Source organism: Somniosus microcephalus, chromosome 19 (genome assembly GCF_052327205.1).
Source record: "Somniosus microcephalus isolate GS21.2 chromosome 19, FLI_Smic_1.0, whole genome shotgun sequence".
Lineage (NCBI taxonomy): Eukaryota > Metazoa > Chordata > Chondrichthyes > Squaliformes > Somniosidae > Somniosus > Somniosus microcephalus.
In genome coordinates, this window is record NC_141005.1 from 23292068 (window position 1) to 23309948 (window position 17881).

A 17881-nucleotide genomic window follows, 5' to 3' on the forward strand; every position below is an offset into this window, starting at 1 on the left:
TCTGCTTATTTCGGCCCTGTGTCTGGAGCCCCTTGCATTTGTGTAGCAGCAGGAGAATGTGCAGCGAAGAAATGGTCAAAGGAAAGCGAGAGAGAGAGACAGAGAGAGAGAGAGAGAGCAGCAAAAAGGATGTTGATTGATTAAGAGCAGTGTGTGCGCGTGTGTGTGCAAAACGTTGAGCAGCCTGTGGCGGCAGCAAAAGCCTACTGCACCCGGTATTCCCAGGCGGTCTCCCATCCAAGTACTAACCAGGCCTGACTCTGCTTAGCTTCCGAGATCAGACGAGATCGGGCGCATTCAGACTAGTATGGCCGTAGGCATATGCTAGCTGGCTTTCTCTTTACTTAAAGCTGTCGCCCATTTTTTTCTCTTCTACGCATTCATACAAGTATTCAACACTCAATTTACATTTACAAATTTTACTCCTCCCGCAACCCCCCACCCCCCCTCCACCTCTTCTTGCTGCTCTGCCTCCCACACAAACAAACTACAAGCCCAACCCTTCATTGCCTTCTATTCAAATATTACATCAAATAAACATGCTCAAACACCAAGTCTTAAGGGCTGTAGCATCTTTCAAACTGGACAAATACCCAGGCCCGCATCAAATCTATCCCACACTCTTAAGAGAAGTAAGACACCAAATAGCACAGGCTCTCACCATCATTTTACAATCCTCTCTGGCTACAGGTGTGGTGCCCGACCACTGGAGGACTGCTAACGTGCTACCGTTCTTTCAAAAGGGAGAGAGGGATAGACCGCATAATTACAGGCCAGTCAGCCTAACCTCGGTGGTGGGAAAATTATTGGAAAAAGTTCTGAGGGACAGGAGAAATCTTCATTTAGAAAGACACGGATTAATCAGGGACAGTCAGCATGGATTTCTTAACGGAAGGTCGTGTCTGACTAACGCAATTCAATTTTTCGAGGAGGTAACAAGGAGGGTCGATGAGGGTAGTGCCTTTGATGTAGTCTATATGGATTTTAGCAAGGCTTTTGATAAGGTCCCGCATGCCAGATTGGTCACGAAAGTAAAAGCCCATGGGATCCAAGGCAAAGTGGCAAGTTGGATCCAAAATTGGCTCAGAGGCAGGAAACAAAGGGTAATGGTCGAAGGGTGTTTTTGTGACCGGAAGGCTGTTTCCAGTGGGGTTCCGCAGGGCTCAGAGAATCACAGAAACCCCACAGTGCAGATAGAGGCCATTTCGGCCCATCGAGCCTGCACCGACTCAGTACTGGGCCCTTTGCTTTTTCTGGTATATATCAATGATTTGGATTTGAATGTAGGAAGTATGATTAAGAAGTTTGCAGATGATACAAAAATTGGCCGTGTGGTTAATAATGAAACAGAATGCTGTAGACTGCAGGAAGATATCAATGGACTCGTCTAGTGGGCAGAACAGTGGCAAATGGAATTCAGTTGGAATACACAATAAATGGTAGGACACTGAGAAATGCAGAGGATCAGCGGGACCTTGGAGTGCATGTCCACAGATCCCTGAAGGTAGCAGGACAGGTAGATAAAGTGGTTAAGCAGGCATACGGGATACTTGCCTTTATTAGCCGAGGCGTAGAATATAAGAGCGGGGAGGTTATGCTTCAACTGTATAAAACACTAGTTAGGCCGCAGCTAGAGTGCCGCGTGCAGTTCTGGTCACCACATTACAAGAAGGATGCGATTGCACTAGAGAAGGTGCAGAGGAGATTTCCGAGGATGTTGCCTGGGCTGGGGAATTTTAGTTATGAGGAAAGATTGGATAGGCTGGGGTTGTTTTCTTTGGAACACAGGAGGCTGAGGCGAGACCTAATTGAGGTGTGTAAAATTATGAGGGGCCGAGATAGAGTGGATAGGAAGGACCTATTTCCCTTAGCAGAAGGGTCAATAATAGATTTCAAGTAATTGGTAGGAGGTTTACAGGGAATTTGAGGAGACATTTTTTCACCCAGTGAATGGTGGGGGTCTGGAATGCACTGCCTGAAAGGGTGGTAGAGGCAGAAACCCTCATCACGTTTAAAAAGTACTTGGATATGCACTTGAACTGCCGTAACCTACAAGGCTACGGACCAAGTGCTGTAAAGTGGGATTTGGGTGGATTGCTCTTTGTCGGCTGGCACGGACAAGATGGGCCGAATGGCCTCCTTCTGTGCTGTAAATTTCTATGATTCTGCCTGATCATGTGACATCTGCCCACACGACTTCTACAAATGTTATTACATTGTAGCCAGGATTGTTTAGTTTCCAATTCCGCCCATTTTGAAGCCAGGTCTCCGTTATGGCTACTATTGCCTAACCCCATGTGGCAACTTGCGCCTGCAACTCGTCAATCTTATTTGTAACACTCCTCGCATTAACACACATGCATTTCAACAGCATGCTAGTTGGCTTTGCTTTTTTCCTGAATTTAACTGCTGCTCTTTCTACATTCTTCTTTGTTCTGTTGCTGTTTGTCCCTCCGAGTTTTCTATGCACCTTGTCTCTCCTCTCTGCTGCTGTGTCCTGGTGGCCCTCCGCCAGTGTGTGTATTTTGGCTATCTTATTTTCTTCTTCTGCTTATTTCGGCCCTGTGTCTGGAGCCCCTTGCATTTGTGTAGCAGCAGGAGAATGTGCAGCGAAGAAATGGTCAAAGGAAAGCGAGAGAGAGAGACAGAGAGAGAGAGAGCAGCAAAAAGGATGTTGATTGATTAAGAGCAGTGTGTGCGCGTGTGTGTGCAAAACGTTGAGCAGCCTGTGGCGGCAGCAAAAGCCTACTGCACCCGGTATTCCCAGGCAGTCTCCCATCCAAGTACTAACCAGGCCTGACGCTGCTTAGCTTCCGAGATCAGACGAGATCGGGCGCATTCAGACTAGTATGGCCGTAGGCATATGCTAGCTGGCTTTCTCTTTACTTAAAGCTGTCGCCCATTTTTTTCTCTTCTACGCATTCATACAAGTATTCAACACTCAATTTACATTTACAAATTTTACTCCTCCCGCAACCCCCCACCCCCCCTCCACCTCTTCTTGCTGCTCTGCCTCCCACACAAACAAACTACAAGCCCAACCCTTCATTGCCTTCTATTCAAATATTACATCAAATAAACATGCTCAAACACCAAGTCTTAAGGGCTGTAGCATCTTTCAAACTGGACAAATACCCAGGCCCGCATCAAATCTATCCCACACTCTTAAGAGAAGTAAGACACCAAATAGCACAGGCTCTCACCATCATTTTACAATCCTCTCTGGCTACAGGTGTGGTGCCCGACCACTGGAGGACTGCTAACGTGCTACCGCTCTTTCAAAAGGGAGAGAGGGATAGACCGCATAATTACAGGACAGTCAGCCTAACCTCGGTGGTGGGAAAATTATTGGAAAAAGTTCTGAGGGACAGGAGAAATCTTCATTTAGAAAGACACGGATTAATCAGGGACAGTCAGCATGGATTTCTTAACGGAAGGTCGTGTCTGACTAACGCAATTCAATTTTTCGAGGAGGTAACAAGGAGGGTCGATGAGGGTAGTGCCTTTGATGTAGTCTATATGGATTTTAGCAAGGCTTTTGATAAGGTCCCGCATGCCAGATTGGTCACGAAAGTAAAAGCCCATGGGATCCAAGGCAAAGTGGCAAGTTGGATCCAAAATTGGCTCAGAGGCAGGAAACAAAGGGTAATGGTCGAAGGGTGTTTTTGTGACCGGAAGGCTGTTTCCAGTGGGGTTCCGCAGGGCTCACAGAATCACAGAAACCCCACAGTGCAGATAGAGGCCATTTCGGCCCATCGAGCCTGCACCGACTCAGTACTGGGCCCTTTGCTTTTTCTGGTATATATCAATGATTTGGATTTGAATGTAGGAAGTATGATTAAGAAGTTTGCAGATGATACAAAAATTGGCCGTGTGGTTAATAATGAAACAGAATGCTGTAGACTGCAGGAAGATATCAATGGACTCGTCTAGTGGGCAGAACAGTGGCAAATGGAATTCAGTTGGAATACACAATAAATGGTAGGACACTGAGAAATGCAGAGGATCAGCGGGACCTTGGAGTGCATGTCCACAGATCCCTGAAGGTAGCAGGACAGGTAGATAAAGTGGTTAAGCAGGCATACGGGATACTTGCCTTTATTAGCCGAGGCGTAGAATATAAGAGCGGGGAGGTTATGCTTCAACTGTATAAAACACTAGTTAGGCCGCAGCTAGAGTGCCGCGTGCAGTTCTGGTCACCACATTACAAGAAGGATGCGATTGCACTAGAGAAGGTGCAGAGGAGATTTCCGAGGATGTTGCCTGGGCTGGGGAATTTTAGTTATGAGGAAAGATTGGATAGGCTGGGGTTGTTTTCTTTGGAACACAGGAGGCTGAGGCGAGACCTAATTGAGGTGTGTAAAATTATGAGGGGCCGAGATAGAGTGGATAGGAAGGACCTATTTCCCTTAGCAGAAGGGTCAATAATAGATTTCAAGTAATTGGTAGGAGGTTTACAGGGAATTTGAGGAGACATTTTTTCACCCAGTGAATGGTGGGGGTCTGGAATGCACTGCCTGAAAGGGTGGTAGAGGCAGAAACCCTCATCACGTTTAAAAAGTACTTGGATATGCACTTGAACTGCCGTAACCTACAAGGCTACGGACCAAGTGCTGTAAAGTGGGATTTGGGTGGATTGCTCTTTGTCGGCTGGCACGGACAAGATGGGCCGAATGGCCTCCTTCTGTGCTGTAAATTTCTATGATTCTGCCTGATCATGTGACATCTGCCCACACGACTTCTACAAATGTTATTACATTGTAGCCAGGATTGTTTAGTTTCCAATTCCGCCCATTTTGAAGCCAGGTCTCCGTTATGGCTACTATTGCATAACCCCATGTGGCAACTTGCGCCTGCAACTCGTCAATCTCATTTGTAACGCTCCTCGCATTAACACACATGCATTTCAACAGCATGCTAGTTGGCTTTGCTTTTTTCCTGAATTTAACTGCTGCTCTTTCTACATTCTTCTTTGTTCTGTTGCTGTTTGTCCCTCCGAGTTTTCTATGCACCTTGTCTCTCCTCTCTGCTGCTGTGTCCTGGTGGCCCTCCGCCAGTGTGTGTATTTTGGCTATCTTATTTTCTTCTTCTGCTTATTTCGGCCCTGTGTCTGGAGCCCCTTGCATTTGTGTAGCAGCAGGAGAATGTGCAGCGAAGAAATGGTCAAAGGAAAGCGAGAGAGAGAGACAGAGAGAGAGAGAGAGAGAGAGCAGCAAAAAGGATGTTGATTGATTAAGAGCAGTGTGTGCGCGTGTGTGTGCAAAACGTTGAGCAGCCTGTGGCGGCAGCAAAAGCCTACTGCACCTGGTATTCCCAGGCGGTCTCCCATCCAAGTACTAACCAGGCCTGACTCTGCTTAGCTTTCGAGATCAGACGAGATCGGGCACATTCAGACTAGTATGGCCGTAGGCATATGCTAGCTGGCTTTCTCTTTACTTAAAGCTGTCGCCCATTTTTTTCTCTTCTACGCATTCATACAAGTATTCAACACTCAATTTACATTTACAAATTTTACTCCTCCCGCAACCCCCCACCCCCCCTCCACCTCTTCTTGCTGCTCTGCCTCCCACACAAACAAACTACAAGCCCAACCCTTCATTGCCTTCTATTCAAATATTACATCAAATAAACATGCTCAAACACCAAGTCTTAAGGGCTGTAGCATCTTTCAAACTGGACAAATACCCAGGCCCGCATCAAATCTATCCCACACTCTTAAGAGAAGTAAGACACCAAATAGCACAGGCTCTCACCATCATTTTACAATCCTCTCTGGCTACAGGTGTGGTGCCCGACCACTGGAGGACTGCTAACGTGCTACCGTTCTTTCAAAAGGGAGAGAGGGATAGACCGCATAATTACAGGCCAGTCAGCCTAACCTCGGTGGTGGGAAAATTATTGGAAAAAGTTCTGAGGGACAGGAGAAATCTTCATTTAGAAAGACACGGATTAATCAGGGACAGTCAGCATGGATTTCTTAACGGAAGGTCGTGTCTGACTAATGCAATTCAATTTTTCGAGGAGGTAACAAGGAGGGTCGATGAGGGTAGTGCCTTTGATGTAGTCTATATGGATTTTAGCAAGGCTTTTGATAAGGTCCCGCATGCCAGATTGGTCACGAAAGTAAAAGCCCATGGGATCCAAGGCAAAGTGGCAAGTTGGATCCAAAATTGGCTCAGAGGCAGGAAACAAGGGTGTTTTTGTGACCGGAAGGCTGTTTCCAGTGGGGTTCCGCAGGGCTCACAGAATCACAGAAACCCACAGTGCAGATAGAGGCCATTTCGGCCCATCGAGCCTGCACCGACTCAGTACTGGGCCCTTTGCTTTTTCTGGTATATATCAATGATTTGGATTTGAATGTAGGAAGTATGATTAAGAAGTTTGCAGATGATACAAAAATTGGCCGTGTGGTTAATAATGAAACAGAATGCTGTAGACTGCAGGAAGATATCAATGGACTCGTCTAGTGGGCAGAACAGTGGCAAATGGAATTCAGTTGGAATACACAATAAATGGTAGGACACTGAGAAATGCAGAGGATCAGCGGGACCTTGGAGTGCATGTCCACAGATCCCTGAAGGTAGCAGGACAGGTAGATAAAGTGGTTAAGCAGGCATACGGGATACTTGCCTTTATTAGCCGAGGTGTAGAATATAAGAGCGGGGAGGTTATGCTTCAACTGTATAAAACACTAGTTAGGCCGCAGCTAGAGTGCCGCGTGCAGTTCTGGTCACCACATTACAAGAAGGATGCGATTGCACTAGAGAAGGTGCAGAGGAGATTTCCGAGGATGTTGCCTGGGCTGGGGAATTTTAGTTATGAGGAAAGATTGGATAGGCTGGGGTTGTTTTCTTTGGAACACAGGAGGCTGAGGTGAGACCTAATTGAGGTGTGTAAAATTATGAGGGGCCGAGATAGAGTGGATAGGAAGGACCTATTTCCCTTAGCAGAAGGGTCAATAATAGATTTCAAGTAATTGGTAGGAGGTTTACAGGGAATTTGAGGAGACATTTTTTCACCCAGTGAATGGTGGGGGTCTGGAATGCACTGCCTGAAAGGGTGGTAGAGGCAGAAACCCTCATCACGTTTAAAAAGTACTTGGATATGCACTTGAACTGCCGTAACCTACAAGGCTACGGACCAAGTGCTGTAAAGTGGGATTTGGGTGGATTGCTCTTTGTCGGCTGGCACGGACAAGATGGGCCGAATGGCCTCCTTCTGTGCTGTAAATTTCTATGATTCTGCCTGATCATGTGACATCTGCCCACACGACTTCTACAAATGTTATTACATTGTAGCCAGGATTGTTTAGTTTCCAATTCCGCCCATTTTGAAGCCAGGTCTCCGTTATGGCTACTATTGCATAACCCCATGTGGCAACTTGCGCCTGCAACTCGTCAATCTTATTTGTAACGCTCCTCGCATTAACACACATGCATTTCAACAGCATGCTAGTTGGCTTTGCTTTTTTCCTGAATTTAACTGCTGCTCTTTCTACATTCTTCTTTGTTCTGTTGCTGTTTGTCCCTCCGAGTTTTCTATGCACCTTGTCTCACCTCTCTGCTGCTGTGTCCTGGTGGCCCTCCGCCAGTGTGTGTATTTTGGCTATCTTATTTTCTTCTTCTGCTTATTTCGGCCCTGTGTCTGGAGCCCCTTGCATTTGTGTAGCAGCAGGAGAATGTGCAGCGAAGAAATGGTCAAAGGAAAGCGAGAGAGAGAGAGAGAGCAGCAAAAAGGATGTTGATTGATTAAGAGCAGTGTGTGCGCGTGTGTGTGCAAAACGTTGAGCAGCCTGTAGCGGCAGCAAAAGCCTACTGCACCCGGTATTCCCAGGCGGTCTCCCATCCAAGTACTAACCAGGCCTGACTCTGCTTAGCTTCCGAGATCAGACGAGATCGGGCGCATTCAGACTAGTATGGCCGTAGGCATATGCTGGCTGGCTTTCTCTTTACTTAAAGCTGTCGCCCATTTTTTTCTCTTCTACGCATTCATACAAGTATTCAACACTCAATTTACATTTACAAATTTTACTCCTCCCGCAACCCCCCACCCCCCCTCCACCTCTTCTTGCTGCTCTGCCTCCCACACAAACAAACTACAAGCCCAACCCTTCATTGCCTTCTATTCAAATATTACATCAAATAAACATGCTCAAACACCAAGTCTTAAGGGCTGTAGCATCTTTCAAACTGGACAAATACCCAGGCCCGCATCAAATCTATCCCACACTCTTAAGAGAAGTAAGACACCAAATAGCACAGGCTCTCACCATCATTTTACAATCCTCTCTGGCTACAGGTGTGGTGCCCGACCACTGGAGGACTGCTAACGTGCTACCGTTCTTTCAAAAGGGAGAGAGGGATAGACCGCATAATTACAGGCCAGTCAGCCTAACCTCGGTGGTGGGTAAATTATTGGAAAAAGTTCTGAGGGACAGGAGAAATCTTCATTTAGAAAGACACGGATTAATCAGGGACAGTCAGCATGGATTTCTTAACGGAAGGTCGTGTCTGACTAACGCAATTCAATTTTTCGAGGAGGTAACAAGGAGGGTCGATGAGGGTAGTGCCTTTGATGTAGTCTATATGGATTTTAGCAAGGCTTTTGATAAGGTCCCGCATGCCAGATTGGTCACGAAAGTAAAAGCCCATGGGATCCAAGGCAAAGTGGCAAGTTGGATCCAAAATTGGCTCAGAGGCAGGAAACAAAGGGTAATGGTCGAAGGGTGTTTTTGTGACCGGAAGGCTGTTTCCAGTGGGGTTCCGCAGGGCTCACAGAATCACAGAAACCCCACAGTGCAGATAGAGGCCATTTCGGCCCATCGAGCCTGCACCGACTCAGTACTGGGCCCTTTGCTTTTTCTGGTATATATCAATGATTTGGATTTGAATGTAGGAAGTATGATTAAGAAGTTTGCAGATGATACAAAAATTGGCCGTGTGGTTAATAATGAAACAGAATGCTGTAGACTGCAGGAAGATATCAATGGACTCGTCTAGTGGGCAGAACAGTGGCAAATGGAATTCAGTTGGAATACACAATAAATGGTAGGACACTGAGAAATGCAGAGGATCAGCGGGACCTTGGAGTGCATGTCCACAGATCCCTGAAGGTAGCAGGACAGGTAGATAAAGTGGTTAAGCAGGCATACGGGATACTTGCCTTTATTAGCCGAGGCGTAGAATATAAGAGCGGGGAGGTTATGCTTCAACTGTATAAAACACTAGTTAGGCCGCAGCTAGAGTGCCGCGTGCAGTTCTGGTCACCACATTACAAGAAGGATGCGATTGCACTAGAGAAGGTGCAGAGGAGATTTCCGAGGATGTTGCCTGGGCTGGGGAATTTTAGTTATGAGGAAAGATTGGATAGGCTGGGGTTGTTTTCTTTGGAACACAGGAGGCTGAGGCGAGACCTAATTGAGGTGTGTAAAATTATGAGGGGCCGAGATAGAGTGGATAGGAAGGACCTATTTCCCTTAGCAGAAGGGTCAATAATAGATTTCAAGTAATTGGTAGGAGGTGTACAGGGAATTTGAGGAGACATTTTTTCACCCAGTGAATGGTGGGGGTCTGGAATGCACTGCCTGAAAGGGTGGTAGAGGCAGAAACCCTCATCACGTTTAAAAAGTACTTGGATATGCACTTGAACTGCCGTAACCTACAAGGCTACGGACCAAGTGCTGTAAAGTGGGATTTGGGTGGATTGCTCTTTGTCGGCTGGCACGGACAAGATGGGCCGAATGGCCTCCTTCTGTGCTGTAAATTTCTATGATTCTGCCTGATCATGTGACATCTGCCCACACGACTTCTACAAATGTTATTACATTGTAGCCAGGATTGTTTAGTTTCCAATTCCGCCCATTTTGAAGCCAGGTCTCCGTTATGGCTACTATTGCATAACCCCATGTGGCAACTTGCGCCTGCAACTCGTCAATCTTATTTGTAACACTCCTCGCATTAACACACATGCATTTCAACAGCATGCTAGTTGGCTTTGCTTTTTTCCTGAATTTAACTGCTGCTCTTTCTACATTCTTCTTTGTTCTGTTGCTGTTTGTCCCTCCGAGTTTTCTATGCACCTTGTCTCTCCTCTCTGCTGCTGTGTCCTGGTGGCCCTCCGCCAGTGTGTGTATTTTGGCTATCTTATTTTCTTCTTCTGCTTATTTCGGCCCTGTGTCTGGAGCCCCTTGCATTTGTGTAGCAGCAGGAGAATGTGCAGCGAAGAAATGGTCAAAGGAAAGCGAGAGAGAGAGAGAGAGCAGCAAAAAGGATGTTGATTGATTAAGAGCAGTGTGTGCGCGTGTGTGTGCAAAACGTTGAGCAGCCTGTGGCGGCAGCAAAAGCCTACTGCACCTGGTATTCCCAGGCGGTCTCCCATCCAAGTACTAACCAGGCCTGACTCTGCTTAGCTTCCGAGATCAGACGAGATCGGGCGCATTCAGACTAGTATGGCCGTAGGCATATGCTAGCTGGCTTTCTCTTTACTTAAAGCTGTCGCCCATTTTTTTCTCTTCTACGCATTCATACAAGTATTCAACACTCAATTTACATTTACAAATTTTACTCCTCCCGCAACCCCCCACCCCCCCTCCACCTCTTCTTGCTGCTCTGCCTCCCACACAAACAAACTACAAGCCCAACCCTTCATTGCCTTCTATTCAAATATTACATCAAATAAACATGCTCAAACACCAAGTCTTAAGGGCTGTAGCATCTTTCAAACTGGACAAATACCCAGGCCCGCATCAAATCTATCCCACACTCTTAAGAGAAGTAAGACACCAAATAGCACAGGCTCTCACCATCATTTTACAATCCTCTCTGGCTACAGGTGTGGTGCCCGACCACTGGAGGACTGCTAACGTGCTACCGTTCTTTCAAAAGGGAGAGAGGGATAGACCGCATAATTACAGGCCAGTCAGCCTAACCTCGGTGGTGGGAAAATTATTGGAAAAAGTTCTGAGGGACAGGAGAAATCTTCATTTAGAAAGACACGGATTAATCAGGGACAGTCAGCATGGATTTCTTAACGGAAGGTCGTGTCTGACTAATGCAATTCAATTTTTCGAGGAGGTAACAAGGAGGGTCGATGAGGGTAGTGCCTTTGATGTAGTCTATATGGATTTTAGCAAGGCTTTTGATAAGGTCCCGCATGCCAGATTGGTCACGAAAGTAAAAGCCCATGGGATCCAAGGCAAAGTGGCAAGTTGGATCCAAAATTGGCTCAGAGGCAGGAAACAAGGGTGTTTTTGTGACCGGAAGGCTGTTTCCAGTGGGGTTCCGCAGGGCTCACAGAATCACAGAAACCCCACAGTGCAGATAGAGGCCATTTCGGCCCATCGAGCCTGCACCGACTCAGTACTGGGCCCTTTGCTTTTTCTGGTATATATCAATGATTTGGATTTGAATGTAGGAAGTATGATTAAGAAGTTTGCAGATGATACAAAAATTGGCCGTGTGGTTAATAATGAAACAGAATGCTGTAGACTGCAGGAAGATATCAATGGACTCGTCTAGTGGGCAGAACAGTGGCAAATGGAATTCAGTTGGAATACACAATAAATGGTAGGACACTGAGAAATGCAGAGGATCAGCGGGACCTTGGAGTGCATGTCCACAGATCCCTGAAGGTAGCAGGACAGGTAGATAAAGTGGTTAAGCAGGCATACGGGATACTTGCCTTTATTAGCCGAGGCGTAGAATATAAGAGCGGGGAGGTTATGCTTCAACTGTATAAAACACTAGTTAGGCCGCAGCTAGAGTGCCGCGTGCAGTTCTGGTCACCACATTACAAGAAGGATGCGATTGCACTAGAGAAGGTGCAGAGGAGATTTCCGAGGATGTTGCCTGGGCTGGGGAATTTTAGTTATGAGGAAAGATTGGATAGGCTGGGGTTGTTTTCTTTGGAACACAGGAGGCTGAGGTGAGACCTAATTGAGGTGTGTAAAATTATGAGGGGCCGAGATAGAGTGGATAGGAAGGACCTATTTCCCTTAGCAGAAGGGTCAATAATAGATTTCAAGTAATTGGTAGGAGGTTTACAGGGAATTTGAGGAGACATTTTTTCACCCAGTGAATGGTGGGGGTCTGGAATGCACTGCCTGAAAGGGTGGTAGAGGCAGAAACCCTCATCACGTTTAAAAAGTACTTGGATATGCACTTGAACTGCCGTAACCTACAAGGCTACGGACCAAGTGCTGTAAAGTGGGATTTGGGTGGATTGCTCTTTGTCGGCTGGCACGGACAAGATGGGCCGAATGGCCTCCTTCTGTGCTGTAAATTTCTATGATTCTGCCTGATCATGTGACATCTGCCCACACGACTTCTACAAATGTTATTACATTGTAGCCAGGATTGTTTAGTTTCCAATTCCGCCCATTTTGAAGCCAGGTCTCCGTTATGGCTACTATTGCATAACCCCATGTGGCAACTTGCGCCTGCAACTCGTCAATCTTATTTGTAACGCTCCTCGCATTAACACACATGCATTTCAACAGCATGCTAGTTGGCTTTGCTTTTTTCCTGAATTTAACTGCTGCTCTTTCTACATTCTTCTTTGTTCTGTTGCTGTTTGTCCCTCCGAGTTTTCTATGCACCTTGTCTCTCCTCTCTGCTGCTGTGTCCTGGTGGCCCTCCGCCAGTGTGTGTATTTTGGCTATCTTATTTTCTTCTTCTGCTTATTTCGGCCCTGTGTCTGGAGCCCCTTGCATTTGTGTAGCAGCAGGAGAATGTGCAGCGAAGAAATGGTCAAAGGAAAGCGAGAGAGAGAGAGAGAGAGAGAGAGCAGCAAAAAGGATGTTGATTGATTAAGAGCAGTGTGTGCGCGTGTGTGCAAAACGTTGAGCAGCCTGTGGCGGCAGCAAAAGCCTACTGCACCCGGTATTCCCAGGCGGTCTCCCATCCAAGTACTAACCAGGCCTGACTCTGCTTAGCTTCTGAGATCAGACGAGATCGGGCGCATTCAGACTAGTATGGCCGTAGGCATATGCTAGCTGGCTTTCTCTTTACTTAAAGCTGTCGCCCATTTTTTTCTCTTCTACGCATTCATACAAGTATTCAACACTCAATTTACATTTACAAATTTTACTCCTCCCGCAACCCCCCACCCCCCCTCCACCTCTTCTTGCTGCTCTGCCTCCCACACAAACAAACTACAAGCCCAACCCTTCATTGCCTTCTATTCAAATATTACATCAAATAAACATGCTCAAACACCAAGTCTTAAGGGCTGTAGCATCTTTCAAACTGGACAAATACCCAGGCCCGCATCAAATCTATCCCACACTCTTAAGAGAAGTAAGACACCAAATAGCACAGGCTCTCACCATCATTTTACAATCCTCTCTGGCTACAGGTGTGGTGCCCGACCACTGGAGGACTGCTAACGTGCTACCGTTCTTTCAAAAGGGAGAGAGGGATAGACCGCATAATTACAGGCCAGTCAGCCTAACCTCGGTGGTGGGAAAATTATTGGAAAAAGTTCTGAGGGACAGGAGAAATCTTCATTTAGAAAGACACGGATTAATCAGGGACAGTCAGCATGGATTTCTTAACGGAAGGTCGTGTCTGACTAACGCAATTCAATTTTTCGAGGAGGTAACAAGGAGGGTCGATGAGGGTAGTGCCTTTGATGTAGTCTATATGGATTTTAGCAAGGCTTTTGATAAGGTCCCGCATGCCAGATTGGTCACGAAAGTAAAAGCCCATGGGATCCAAGGCAAAGTGGCAAGTTGGATCCAAAATTGGCTCAGAGGCAGGAAACAAAGGGTAATGGTCGAAGGGTGTTTTTGTGACCGGAAGGCTGTTTCCAGTGGGGTTCCGCAGGGCTCACAGAATCACAGAAACCCCACAGTGCAGATAGAGGCCATTTCGGCCCATCGAGCCTGCACCGACTCAGTACTGGGCCCTTTGCTTTTTCTGGTATATATCAATGATTTGGATTTGAATGTAGGAAGTATGATTAAGAAGTTTGCAGATGATACAAAAATTGGCCGTGTGGTTAATAATGAAACAGAATGCTGTAGACTGCAGGAAGATATCAATGGACTCGTCTAGTGGGCAGAACAGTGGCAAATGGAATTCAGTTGGAATACACAATAAATGGTAGGACACTGAGAAATGCAGAGGATCAGCGGGACCTTGGAGTGCATGTCCACAGATCCCTGAAGGTAGCAGGACAGGTAGATAAAGTGGTTAAGCAGGCATACGGGATACTTGCCTTTATTAGCCGAGGCGTAGAATATAAGAGCGGGGAGGTTATGCTTCAACTGTATAAAACACTAGTTAGGCCGCAGCTAGAGTGCCGCGTGCAGTTCTGGTCACCACATTACAAGAAGGATGCGATTGCACTAGAGAAGGTGCAGAGGAGATTTCCGAGGATGTTGCCTGGGCTGGGGAATTTTAGTTATGAGGAAAGATTGGATAGGCTGGGGTTGTTTTCTTTGGAACACAGGAGGCTGAGGCGAGACCTAATTGAGGTGTGTAAAATTATGAGGGGCCGAGATAGAGTGGATAGGAAGGACCTATTTCCCTTAGCAGAAGGGTCAATAATAGATTTCAAGTAATTGGTAGGAGGTTTACAGGGAATTTGAGGAGACATTTTTTCACCCAGTGAATGGTGGGGGTCTGGAATGCACTGCCTGAAAGGGTGGTAGAGGCAGAAACCCTCATCACGTTTAAAAAGTACTTGGATATGCACTTGAACTGCCGTAACCTACAAGGCTACGGACCAAGTGCTGTAAAGTGGGATTTGGGTGGATTGCTCTTTGTCGGCTGGCACGGACAAGATGGGCCGAATGGCCTCCTTCTGTGCTGTAAATTTCTATGATTCTGCCTGATCATGTGACATCTGCCCACACGACTTCTACAAATGTTATTACATTGTAGCCAGGATTGTTTAGTTTCCAATTCCGCCCATTTTGAAGCCAGGTCTCCGTTATAGCTACTATTGCATAACCCCATGTGGCAACTTGCGCCTGCAACTCGTCAATCTTATTTGTAACGCTCCTCGCATTAACACACATGCATTTCAACAGCATGCTAGTTGGCTTTGCTTTTTTCCTGAATTTAACTGCTGCTCTTTCTACATTCTTCTTTGTTCTGTTGCTGTTTGTCCCTCCGAGTTTTCTATGCACCTTGTCTCTCCTCTCTGCTGCTGTGTCCTGGTGGCCCTCCGCCAGTGTGTGTATTTTGGCTATCTTATTTTCTTCTTCTGCTTATTTCGGCCCTGTGTCTGGAGCCCCTTGCATTTGTGTAGCAGCAGGAGAATGTGCAGCGAAGAAATGGTCAAAGGAAAGCGAGAGAGAGAGACAGAGAGAGAGAGAGAGAGAGAGAGAGCAGCAAAAAGGATGTTGATTGATTAAGAGCAGTGTGTGCGCGTGTGTGTGCAAAACGTTGAGCAGCCTGTGGCGGCAGCAAAAGCCTACTGCACCCGGTATTCCCAGGCGGTCTCCCATCCAAGTACTAACCAGGCCTGACTCTGCTTAGCTTCCGAGATCAGACGAGATCGGGCGCATTCAGACTAGTATGGCCATAGGCATATGCTAGCTGGCTTTCTCTTTACTTAAAGCTGTCGCCCATTTTTTTCTCTTCTACGCATTCATACAAGTATTCAACACTCAATTTACATTTACAAATTTTACTCCTCCCGCAACCCCCCACCCCCCCTCCACCTCTTCTTGCTGCTCTGCCTCCCACACAAACAAACTACAAGCCCAACCCTTCATTGCCTTCTATTCAAATATTACATCAAATAAACATGCTCAAACACCAAGTCTTAAGGGCTGTAGTATCTTTCAAACTGGACAAATACCCAGGCCCGCATCAAATCTATCCCACACTCTTAAGAGAAGTAAGACACCAAATAGCACAGGCTCTCACCATCATTTTACAATCCTCTCTGGCTACAGGTGTGGTGCCCGACCACTGGAGGACTGCTAACGTGCTACCGTTCTTTCAAAAGGGAGAGAGGGATAGACCGCATAATTACAGGCCAGTCAGCCTAACCTCGGTGGTGGGAAAATTATTGGAAAAAGTTCTGAGGGACAGGAGAAATCTTCATTTAGAAAGACACGGATTAATCAGGGACAGTCAGCATGGATTTCTTAACGGAAGGTCGTGTCTGACTAACGCAATTCAATTTTTCGAGGAGGTAACAAGGAGGGTCGATGAGGGTAGTGCCTTTGATGTAGTCTATATGGATTTTAGCAAGGCTTTTGATAAGGTCCCGCATGCCAGATTGGTCACGAAAGTAAAAGCCCATGGGATCCAAGGCAAAGTGGCAAGTTGGATCCAAAATTGGCTCAGAGGCAGGAAACAAAGGGTAATGGTCGAAGGGTGTTTTTGTGACCGGAAGGCTGTTTCCAGTGGGGTTCCGCAGGGCTCAGAGAATCACAGAAACCCCACAGTGCAGATAGAGGCCATTTCGGCCCATCGAGCCTGCACCGACTCAGTACTGGGCCCTTTGCTTTTTCTGGTATATATCAATGATTTGGATTTGAATGTAGGAAGTATGATTAAGAAGTTTGCAGATGATACAAAAATTGGCCGTGTGGTTAATAATGAAACAGAATGCTGTAGACTGCAGGAAGATATCAATGGACTCGTCTAGTGGGCAGAACAGTGGCAAATGGAATTCAGTTGGAATACACAATAAATGGTAGGACACTGAGAAATGCAGAGGATCAGCGGGACCTTGGAGTGCATGTCCACAGATCCCTGAAGGTAGCAGGACAGGTAGATAAAGTGGTTAAGCAGGCATACGGGATACTTGCCTTTATTAGCCGAGGCGTAGAATATAAGAGCGGGGAGGTTATGCTTCAACTGTATAAAACACTAGTTAGGCCGCAGCTAGAGTGCCGCGTGCAGTTCTGGTCACCACATTACAAGAAGGATGCGATTGCACTAGAGAAGGTGCAGAGGAGATTTCCGAGGATGTTGCCTGGGCTGGGGAATTTTAGTTATGAGGAAAGATTGGATAGGCTGGGGTTGTTTTCTTTGGAACACAGGAGGCTGAGGCGAGACCTAATTGAGGTGTGTAAAATTATGAGGGGCCGAGATAGAGTGGATAGGAAGGACCTATTTCCCTTAGCAGAAGGGTCAATAATAGATTTCAAGTAATTGGTAGGAGGTTTACAGGGAATTTGAGGAGACATTTTTTCACCCAGTGAATGGTGGGGGTCTGGAATGCACTGCCTGAAAGGGTGGTAGAGGCAGAAACCCTCATCACGTTTAAAAAGTACTTGGATATGCACTTGAACTGCCGTAACCTACAAGGCTACGGACCAAGTGCTGTAAAGTGGGATTTGGGTGGATTGCTCTTTGTCGGCTGGCACGGACAAGATGGGCCGAATGGCCTCCTTCTGTGCTGTAAATTTCTATGATTCTGCCTGATCATGTGACATCTGCCCACACGACTTCTACAAATGTTATTACATTGTAGCCAGGATTGTTTAGTTTCCAATTCCGCCCATTTTGAAGCCAGGTCTCCGTTATAGCTACTATTGCATAACCCCATGTGGCAACTTGCGCCTGCAACTCGTCAATCTTATTTGTAACACTCCTCGCATTAACACACATGCATTTCAACAGCATGCTAGTTGGCTTTGCTTTTTTCCTGAATTTAACTGCTGCTCTTTCGACATTCTTCTTTGTTCTGTTGCTGTTTGTCCCTCCGAGTTTTCTATGCACCTTGTCTCTCCTCTCTGCTGCTGTGTCCTGGTGGCCCTCCGCCAGTGTGTGTATTTTGGCTATCTTATTTTCTTCTTCTGCTTATTTCGGCCCTGTGTCTGGAGCCCCTTGCATTTGTGTAGCAGCAGGAGAATGTGCAGCGAAGAAATGGTCAAAGGAAAGCGAGAGAGAGAGACAGAGAGAGAGAGAGAGAG

At 46.6% G+C, this 17881-nt stretch overlaps 5 non-coding genes and 2 pseudogenes across 5 annotated transcripts; all 7 read right to left on the reverse strand.

Annotated features, from left to right (window-relative positions):
* Positions 1–200: 200 nt before the first annotated feature.
* On the reverse strand, positions 201–319 carry LOC147103893 (5S ribosomal RNA). Its single transcript, XR_015072575.1, has one exon. It is a non-coding gene; the product is annotated as a 5S ribosomal RNA (ribosomal RNA).
* Positions 320–2742: 2423 nt separating this feature from the next.
* On the reverse strand, positions 2743–2861 carry LOC147103894 (5S ribosomal RNA; annotated as a pseudogene).
* Positions 2862–5292: 2431 nt separating this feature from the next.
* Positions 5293–5411, reverse strand: LOC147103895 (5S ribosomal RNA; annotated as a pseudogene).
* A 2397-nt stretch (positions 5412–7808) lies between these two features.
* On the reverse strand, positions 7809–7927 carry LOC147103896 (5S ribosomal RNA). The gene has a single exon (XR_015072577.1). It is a non-coding gene; the product is annotated as a 5S ribosomal RNA (ribosomal RNA).
* Positions 7928–10340: 2413 nt separating this feature from the next.
* On the reverse strand, positions 10341–10459 carry LOC147103897 (5S ribosomal RNA). The gene has a single exon (XR_015072413.1). It is a non-coding gene; the product is annotated as a 5S ribosomal RNA (ribosomal RNA).
* A 2404-nt stretch (positions 10460–12863) lies between these two features.
* LOC147103898 (5S ribosomal RNA) lies at positions 12864–12982 on the reverse strand. Its single transcript, XR_015072878.1, has one exon. It is a non-coding gene; the product is annotated as a 5S ribosomal RNA (ribosomal RNA).
* A 2435-nt stretch (positions 12983–15417) lies between these two features.
* On the reverse strand, positions 15418–15536 carry LOC147103899 (5S ribosomal RNA). Its single transcript, XR_015072625.1, has one exon. It is a non-coding gene; the product is annotated as a 5S ribosomal RNA (ribosomal RNA).
* Between the last annotated feature and the right edge of the window lie 2345 nt (positions 15537–17881).